Source organism: Pteropus alecto, unplaced genomic scaffold, assembly GCF_000325575.1.
Source record: "Pteropus alecto unplaced genomic scaffold, ASM32557v1 scaffold511, whole genome shotgun sequence".
Classification (NCBI taxonomy): domain Eukaryota; kingdom Metazoa; phylum Chordata; class Mammalia; order Chiroptera; family Pteropodidae; genus Pteropus; species Pteropus alecto.
Genome location: NW_006431911.1, coordinates 879,554 through 889,935, shown reverse-complemented (window position 1 = coordinate 889,935; position 10,382 = coordinate 879,554). Strand labels below are relative to the sequence as shown.

At 41.1% G+C, this 10,382-nt stretch overlaps 1 protein-coding gene across 1 annotated transcript in view; it reads left to right on the top strand.

Moving 5' to 3' along the window:
• The first annotated feature begins 3,783 nt into the window (after positions 1-3,783).
• Positions 3,784-10,382, top strand: part of FRMPD4 (FERM and PDZ domain containing 4) — a 712,471-nt gene continuing 705,872 nt past the window's right edge. Inside the window, exon 1 of the mRNA XM_006906031.3 lies at positions 3,784-4,000. The gene's annotated coding sequence lies outside the window, so the exon portion shown is untranslated. The remainder of the gene's footprint in view (positions 4,001-10,382) is intronic.

Genomic DNA, 10,382 nt, shown 5'->3' with positions numbered 1-10,382 from the left:
CCGGCATGGCGTCTTCCATGCGTCACTGCCCGAGGCCTGCCAAGCTTCCTTTCTTACTCCACTGAGTTCATACTTGACTTGAGGCTGAGAAAATCCAGTGCTGTGCCTTCATATAGTTTCCTTCGTAAGCAAATACGGAGTTGACAGATCGTCACATTTCTTTGACTTCTAAATTCTGCATGGCAGGACGTAAGGAATAAGTATATGCTGATGTCATGATGTAAACAAAAAGGTTAACACAGGTTAGTGAGAGCAAACATAGTATGAATTAAAAATAATGCCAGTCATAGGCAGTTCATCTTTGTAAGTCGTCTTCATGTTTTAGCATTTCCTTTGCAACATCAATCTTCATCCTTCCAGCAGGTCACGAAAAACCATAGGTAGTAAAGTGCTCGACTGTGCTTTCGTATTGATTTGTACTTTACTCGCTGATGTACAGCCTTCAGTGGAATGATTTAATAAGTCATTTTGGAGATCTGCTTTGGTACAAGGTAAATTACAGCAGCCTGAAGGTTCCATTTACTGCTCAATCTTCACTATGGTAAAGGTGACTTTTGAGACAATTTCAGGTCGTCGGCTTCTATTAGTTGTCCATGATTATCCAGAAAATAATTTGGGGCGAGATGATTTGTGAGCTGTATGGAAACACACCTATTCGTGTCAGAGGATGAAGGTGGTTTAAATGTTCAGGCAGTACATTAAACTGTCTGAAAACCAAAAATGCTCTTGGAGGGACAATCCAGTAAGATTTTCTTTTGATAAACGATAGTTCATCTTTTATATTCTATGGCACATAAAGCTTAACCAGTCACAGCATTGAAACTCTTTGTTAATTTGGTGGGTCATAAGAAGCCACGGCGTAGAAGACAGATTGAAGAATGTTTCTGAGTCATTACACACATGTGTACGTACCATGTCCCTGTCCCTAACCTTTGAAACGTGAATTTCCAGCTTCTCTTATCAGGAGGTGGGATCTATTTTCCTTCCCCTGAATTTGGTCTGGATTTTTTTTTTCTTCCTGTTTGGGGGCTGACTTTCAGTAGATCACATCAAGGGAGTTGCTCTGCTTTGTAGGACACTCTGACCAGTCTGGTTTGGGGACTTGCTTCTGCCAAGAAAATAAGGCATATGTGATTCATTTCCCTCCTCTCCCTTGGAATCCTGCTGAGATGTGAACAACTCCCGACTAACCTGTTGGCTGATAAGAGGCGGGTAGCCCAGTTTTCTCGCCACCCATCCAACAAACAGTCGACTGCCCAATATGGGGGCAAAACCACTTTCGACAGCCACCCCCCGCCTACCAACCAGCCCACTTAAGATGTAGATGAGCCAGCCAAATTCTGCCAAGCCTAGCCGGGGTTCATAGAACCACCCAGTTATACTGTTGATCGATAATACATGCATATTGTTTTAGGACACCGCATCTCGCAGTGGTTATGCAGCAATAGGTAACGTTGCAATGAGCCTTTGTGGTGTTTTGCACCCCATCTGTGGGACTGCTCACACTTCACTGCCTTGGCTGAATTAGCTGAAATCTTGGCATGTTTGGAAGCCATTAGCTAATCGAGGGGACATCTTACCTGTTCCTGCTACTGCTCAGGTAACAATAAAGAAAAAGGATAGAGACAGCAACGCATCTTAGGGATTTTGTAACCAGCGCAACGTGAGTTTCATTTGTAAAAAAAAAAAAAAAAGTTCGAGATCCCTCTCATTCTCTGCCTCTGAGAGGAGACCATACTCTGTGGAGCGTTACCCCTTTCCTAATAAACTTTCCTTTTAACTCTAAAAAAGAAATAAAGCTTGAGAAGACAAGAAAATAACAAAATACCAAAATACATTTTCACCATAAAATTCACAACTAATTATTTTGTAAGATTTGTTTTCAGCCACTGTTAAAAAGGAAATATTTTGGATTTGGCTAAAATTCGTTTTCCTGTTACCTGGATCTCTGTCCCCTGCCCTTTTCCCAGTGACAACACAACCCTGAGTGTGTAGTGTGGGTTCATAGTGTACACATGGAAGTCATTGCTCTCATACTCTTCATGTTTTTGTCATATAGAATCATGGTTACACATATACAGAAACACGTGTACATATACCTATAATATGTACATATACATAACGACATCAGTTTGTGTTTTTACGTATACACATTTAGTTTAATGCTTTTAACTGTTGTATAAGAACCTATCACATGGATATAATACCCTCTATTAATTCTGGTAGCATTGTTGGATATTGATTGCTTCCAAGTTCCCCCATTAATAGCACTGCAAAACAGCGCTTGGATACAAGGATACAGTTCCTTATATCCAAATACCAGTCTTTATCTATGTCATACAACCAGAATTGCTGGATGTTCAGACACATGCTTTTTCACATTCTCTAGAGTCTAAAGTCACCCCATTAGACAGGGACCCGGCTTTATAAAAGTTCCTGGGTGGCAGGTTTCAGGGCGGTCGGCTTGTGGGACAGATTTATAACACAGGGAGCTAAAAGAAAAGAAAACTTGGATTAAAACTTGAAAGCATTTTGAAACATTCTCCACATTACCTCATCTCACATCGCCCCTCCCTCCCAGTGTTTTTATGTGGCGTTGGGAATTGTTATTTGGTGGTGTCATAGAAATTAGAAATAAAATAAATTTACAGTAGTAAGAAGCAGGGTAGGAGGTGATGGTCTGCTCCTAATAGCTCACTAATTGGTTTCCAGGGGAACAATTAATGACATCATGGAAAGATGTCGATTGGTCATCCAAGGAATATTTCAAATTTTGTGTTGAATGGGGCAAATGTCCCGCGTTAGATCATTTCTGAGGGGTCTCAGGTTCATTATTCAATAAAGCAAACCAGTCCTTTGGGTTTTTCTCAACTGAGAGGTCAAGTTTAAAAACCTGCGTTTTACCGTGCGAAGACATGTTAAACATACCCCATGGTGTAATCAAGGTTAGGTCAAACAACATTCTCCCTGTAAACGGGAGAAAATCACCCTCGTTGCTTAACCAGTAAGTAGCCGAATGTCCTTAGATTTTACACATCCCCTGTCTAAAGTGAACTAGTACACAACAAGCCGGTCCCCATCGTAAATGTTCCCAAGAAATTGTGTGCACCCTTTGTCCTTCGGGTTCAGTCCAGACCAGCTGATCACACTATGATGACATCATCATCACCCAATTGTTTTCCACGTGTAACCATATTTGAGAGCTGCCTGAGGTTTTCCGATTTATGTCAGGTTACATTACAGATGCGCTGTAATGCAGCTGCTTTTAGTTTAAAATTCTTCTAACCGGTGATACGAATTGCTGGTTTGCAAAGGTAATAATAATACTCTATCATGCATTTTGAAAAGAAAATTGAGGAGAAATAAAACTATTGGAAAAGTACATCTTGTCCTCAAAATTTCCAAGCCCAATCAATCACAAAATCATGATTATAATGAGTAGTAGAATAATATCAATGAAGTAAAGTGCTTGCTCCCAGAATCACTCTAAAAGGAATATCTGAGGCTAGTTTTTCAGTTCTATCCTTTAAGGTTTTTGGAATGAAGGCTCTGGTTTTGGAGATATCCAGCATATTTTGTACACTTGAGGGAAATTTTATAAAGAAGTTTCAAGGCGTTGCCAGTTTTTCGGGGATTATCTGGCAGCTCCAAATCCACCGCTCTCTGCTCTGCTGTTTTTCTGAACATTGGGACTCTGCACACCGCGTTTTCCCTACGGCGGCTTGCTTCCAGCTTTTGCCAGCAGAGGGCGCTGGCGAGGGAAGCCAGAGGAAGCGGGAAGGGGCTTCATCCTGACTGGTTTGCTTTTCCTGTCCTGGATGCAATGGCACCTGGACCTGGCGGCAGCAACTGCTTTCGGCCTCCGCCGGCTTCACCACTTCTAGAATCGGCCTCCTGGGAGGCGCCTCTGCCTCAGAAGCCGGAGCCTTAGCTCCGAAGGCCCCTCGTCTAAAGCCCTGGGCCCAGCAGCGAACGGGCAGCGGCGCTCCTTCCCCCACAGGTATCCATCCACATGTACTATAAACATTTTTAGAGTTGTTGATACATTTTCCAACTTGTTTTCCCGCCGAATTATTGTGATTTACGCTCTCACTGGTTGTGTGTGAAAATGCTTCTAGACAGCCCTCTCCCATTCAGTCGTTGTTAATTAACTCAGCATTGTCTTTTACGGAGTTTTCCGTTTGAAACTCTGGGATTCAGTGGAGATTGGTTGCGACAGAGGCCGTATGGCCCAACAGGGCTAAAAAATGTCTTATCTGTCCTTTCCAGGTAAAGTTGGCGAGACCTGATCTGGCTTTTCAAATATACTACGATCGTGCCTTCCTAGTTTTCATATTTTCAGAGTTATTTTTCGGTAGCTGTCGTTAGGTCCCTTTTAACAGTCATAATTTATTTAGAAGGCATTTTCTTTTTTGTCGATTATATTTATCAAAGGTGATCACTTTTATGTTTCGTTTAGAGAAACTTGCTCTTGGATTAATTAATGCTATCTTTTTCTGTTTTCTAATATATTCATTTTTATGCTTTATTTTCTTCATGCTACTTAGACTTACAAATCATTTTCTAAAAATGTTAAGGTAATTATTAATTAGTCGTATTAATATTATTAAACCCAACAATCCCCATTTCTTTTAAAATCACATGATTCTAAACTAACATTTCAGCCCCCCAAATAAAACCAAGTTAAAAACTAAAAGCTACAGACACACAAAACAATTAAAAAGAAGGGAAAAATATCATCCACCGTCCACCGCCACAGATAGTTGCTATAATCATTTTGGAGTTTTTTCTTCTAGTCTCCTCTTTGAGGCACCTATATTTCAATGGTTACTCCAAGTCACTCTGTTTTTTGAGATTTAAATTAAATTTGCCTGAGCCCCGCTTTCCACTCTCCATGGGAAATTTAATCTTCTGCTCCAAGTTTCTGTGACTTCAAGGGGACTTTTATTCTCATGTCCAGACCAATATTTTCTTTCTTGGCCTTCCTTTCTTTAACCGTTTTCCCTTTTTTTTTTTTCTGGGAGTAGTTATCAGCTTTGATCCTTTGATCACTAGTCAATGACAAGTTGCGTCTCCTCAGCAGACTTAAATTCAACAACTATCTTTTTGGTTTCTGTAAAGTCTTTCTCCTGACCTGTTTTCTGCATAAGACAAATAGAGTGGGAAAAAAATGTTTCTTCGAAGATGAGATTCTGAAACCCCTGATACTGAGAAGGTGGATTAAAAAAATAAATCTTTTCAGAGTTTAGTTTATACTTTGTGTCTTACTGCTGTTGCCAGATGATTTCACTGTCTTAGATGTTTTTCTGCGTCTTACCTGTAGTTTAGGAGACGCGTTTTTCATCCAACCTGCTCATACCGCCATCTGAAGAGAATGATGTTTCTTGCTTTTAAGATATAAAAGAAGATGATGGAGTTGGCTTGTTTTAGAACTATTTTTAAATATCTTGAAGTTTTGAAATACTAATTGGAACATCAAAACCTGAAGTTGACTAGGCGGTTCGCTTCAGTGGCGTTGGCTGGGGCCATTTCCGGGGCTGCATTCAACTGGGCGCTCAGCTGGGCAGGGATGTGCAAGATAGTTTCACTCAAGACTGGTACCACGGCTGCGGTGCCTGCTACGTCTGAGGACTGGGGGTGATAGACTCCCCACATGGTGACTCAAGGCGCCAAGAGCAAAGTAGAGCTGCCAGGCGTCTTCTGCCACATTCCGCTGTCAAAGCAAGTCACAGGGTTACCCCAGATTCAAGGGGAGAGAAAACAAACTCCGTGTCTCGGTGGAGAGAGCAAAATGCAGCACAGTGAGGAAGGGTTCTTTGGCAGCCATATTTGTAGAGACAATCTACTGAGACTTAATGTAAACCCCATTCTTTTACATTCAGGAAAATAACCTACTAGATGTGGCAGTTTTACACATCTGGTATTTATTGTGTCATAGAGACAGCAAGGGTAAATAATTAAACGTCTAATGCATCACTCAGTAAAGGGCCAGATAAATAATTTAGGCTTTGTGGGCCATACAGTGTCTGCTGCAACCTCTAAATCTCCTCCATTATAGTGAAAGCAGCCATAGACAATATATATATGTATATAAGACAGATAGACAGGGCTGGGTTCTGATACGTTCTTCTTTACAGAAAACAGGTGGTGGGTGGGATTTGTCCTGTGGGCTGTATTTGGCTCCCCGCTCCCTGGTCTAGAGAAATAGTACTTTTCCTACATCCTAAAGGAATTTAAAACTAACTATAGGAAGGAGATTTCAGATTAATGATACCACATAAACTATCTGAAACTAACTAAAGTTAATGTAATAATGAACACGTAGCTAGCTTATCCTTGTTATTTTTCTTTTTTTTTGCTAACATCATCACAAACTGATAGCATCAAGCTCCATGTGTGGAACCTGTTTTATCACCTGACAGTGATAATAGCGACACGTCCTTTCTCCCTGCTTGATTGCCGTTGCCTTTTCGATTCTATAAAATCATTTCATGGCCTCAGAGGAAGGGCGTTTGATAATGTGAAATCCTATTTGGTAAGCAAAAGGCAAACAGTGGGATAGTTTATAGTTTATTTTTGAAATACGTTTACTAGTTTATGTTCCCCCGACTCCAGATATTTGAGTTCTCGGGTTCTTAATAATGGAGCAGAAGGAAAGGCGTGATTTTAAAACCCTCTCGACCACTTTTTGCAGCGAATGGTTTTTTTTGTGCTCTGCACTTTTCTGTAAACCCTCCGCATCTCAAATTTCATCAGCGATACATCAGTGCTTTATGAGGTCACAATGCGTTGTGTCTTTTCACATCCGTGGATGTACATAGGTGGGTAGAAATTGTGGAGAGCTTTTCATCAGTGTGCATGCCGTTTAAAATGACAGGAAGGCCCAGGGAAAATAATGTCCATCCTCAGCACCAAAGACACTGCTTTTCATTTATTTTTAGGTATATGCGTTCTATAAATCAAATATACCGTTCTTCTCATCGCTGCGTTATGGCTTATGTTAAATCCAAAGAGAAGAATTTGTTTTTGAAATTAAAATAGGAAAGCTAAACGATGGATAATCATGTCACTGGCCCTTTACAACTCTCAGGGCCGACACTGCAGTTTCATTGTCGTTAAGATACTTTTCTTTTCTCCCTGCTCAGGAGACACTAGGATGTAATATAAAGACTTGCTGCCTTTGGGCCATGTAATTGACTGACAGGCCCCACCCTTCGGTAAAAGCTAATGTGAAAAATGCTGCCTTTTGTGATTCTGTCCACACAGTTTCCAGCTCACCACCAGCTTTAGGCTGTCACCCTCCCTCTCCTTCCCCCCAGGCCACAGAGGTGGGAACTTCAGGCCCAGTTCCTGGTCTCTGGCCCCCCTGGGAAGTGCAGCAGAGGTTTGGAGAGAAGGGTGTGCTCCACTGGGGTTGGGGGGAGGGGGGTCGAGCAAAACCGCACCTCCCCCCACTGCAGTCACTGCTACTAAGTGCCCATTTTGTAAGTGTGGAGAGATTTGTTTAGCTGCCCTTTCAATCCTTGTCTGGATGCTCACGTTTGATTAAAATAGCATTGGGTGTCCATTCAGTGGCTTCACGCAGGCAACACGTGCAGTATTTAGATTGTAGATGGCATTAGAATAGCAGTTGTCGCCTGAGCTCCTCCTGCTCCTGCCACAGAAAGTCCATCTCCTCAGCTCTTGTGCCCGCCACGAGTCTCTCTGGCATCTGTCTCCACAGTGAAGTAACAATAAATGGAAGCCATTTCTAGCACCCTTATTTAGAAGTGGTTTTTGCCTTCCTCTTCGGCCCTTTCAAATCTATGCTTTCTTTGTATTTTCAATTCATGATTTTTCCCTCTGAGCAGTCAGCCTGAGGGTTGGCTCCTCCTGTTTGACTGAGTGGGATCAGGTTTCTAGAACCCAGCACAGAGCCTGGGTCTCTGGGAGGAGCCATTTTTCTTTTCTGCTTCCTTGAGGAAAATCAATCCACAGAGATGCAAGATTTTATTCTATTCCATCCACCAGCCAGCTGACTGGCACTTTTTTTATACATATGAAGTTACCATGCTTTGGGGTTGTTTCTCTACATTTCCTTTCAGAATCATCTCCTTTGATTTTTGTCCTATTTCCTTTTTCACCATCTGTTGAAATATCTTCTTTAGAGATACTGAAATCGAGACATTAAATATGTTTGGGAGGCTGATGGCTGATGTTAATGATAGAAGGTTTGAGAAGGCGGTCAAGGATCCACTGTGACACAGACTTCAGTTGTCCCCTCTCACCCATGGTTTCACCTTCTACGGTTTCAGTTACCTGCAATCAACCGTGCTCTGAAAATATTAAATTGAAAATTCCAGAAATCAACAATTCATACGTTTTAAATTATGTCCCATCCTGAAGAAGGTGATGAAATCTCACACCATCCTCTCCATCCGGTTGAGGACAAGACTCATCCCTTTGTCCAGCGTCTCCTAGAGGCTCTGCACCCCTTAGTCACTTAGTAGCCATCTCAGTTATGAGATCGACTGTCGCGGTTTCGCAGTGCTTGTGTTCAAGTGACATTTATTTTACTTAATGATGGCCCCAAAGTGCAGGAGTAGCGATGCTGGCAATTTATGGATGCCAAAGAGGAGCATAAAGTGCTTCTGGTAAGTGAAAAGGTGAATGTGGCACAATGAGGTATTTTGAGGGAGCAAGACCACATTCACAGCACTTTCATTACAGTATATTGTTATAATTGTTCTATTTTATTCCTAGTTATTGTCGTTAATCTCTTACTGTGCCTGATTTATAAATTAAGCTTTATCATAGATGTGTAGGTACAGGAAGAATGTAATGTACGTAGGGTTTGGTGCTATCCATGGTTTCAGCCATCCATTGGGGATCTTGGAACATTTCTCCCGTGGATAGATGGGGACAACTATACCCATTTTCCTACATTTTCTAAAAGGCACAGAGTAGTCTTAAAGTGCCAGTAATGAGTTTTTTGAAGACTTAGAAATGACAGTTATTTCATTTCAATTTCCTAGATGACTGTGTAAATTGCCACCTCATAAGGATCTGGGCCATCACTTCTTGGCCTTTTGGCTAAGATCAAGTGAACGATCTGGGCCTTGGCAGGTGGAAAATGAACACTTTAAAACATGCCGTTCACTTTTCTGCCTGGTTGCCTTCATAGAAATATTTATATGCTTTCCGTGAACAGTTCACAGTTGATATAGATGAGAAATTATTCTTCCAATAGACTGTTCAATATTTGTAAACTGCTTATTTTATCTTTAATGTCTCCTTGTAAACAATAATTTAAGAAAGATAGTCTTTTCCCAAGGACATTTTCCTGTTGCCCAGATTTTCTATATCTAAGTGAACCAAATGTAACATTTTCCTCTGATGCGACACAAAATTAGCTTGCTCTCAGGATAGGCAGAAAGAGCGACACAATGCAAACCCTTTTCGGTGTTGATGACTTAGTTCTTTATTTTGATCAAGTCAACCCAAGAGCATCTGAGCATATTTTGATCACCTTAAAATAAAGACTTATTTAAGACATGATCACACAGATAATATCTAGTAATAAGTGACAATCGTGTGCTTCCCCCTCCCCCCAAATTTAGTCTTATTCTCAGATCAGATTAACTACTCAGTGTTCAACAGAGATTTTTTTTTCTTTTTATTAGTTTCAGGTATACAGTACATTGGTTAGAGGTTTATACAGTTTATGAAGTGATCCCTCCCCACCCCGATTACTCTATACCCCTCTGGCTCTACACACTGACATTGCAATAATATTGACTTTACTCCTTATGCTATACTCTACATCCCCATGACTATTTTGTAACTACAATTTGTACTTTGTCATCTCTTCACCTTTTTCTCAGATCTCTAAACACCCCCTCCCCTCTGTCAGTCACCAGATTGTCCTCTGTATCTCTGAATCTGTTTTCGTTTAGTTTGTTCCTTTTGTTCCTTAGACTCTGCATATAAGTGAAATCATATGGTATTTATCTTTTTCTGTCTGACTTATTTCACTCAGTATAATCATCTCTAGATCCATCCATGTCATTGCAGATGGGCAGTCGTGTGCTTTTTTGTTGGAGACTTGCTAGAATGGTGGTTTGTTCCCCAGTCAGCTTGAGTCACATGCTTTGGGGCCCATCATCCCTCCTAGTGAGCTTCACATTGGCCAGGTTGACAAATAATCTATGTCTGGGCTCCTCTGACTGCAGCATCATTTATTACAATTGGCTGTTCTGTAGCTAATTTGTCAACATGGAATCTACTCTAAATTGCATGAAATTAAATGGTTTAACTTGGATGTTGCTACATGATTCTTTAATACTCATTTTGCCCTGGCATAGCAAGGAGATCCTTTGCGTATGGACTCCAAAACCAAATGT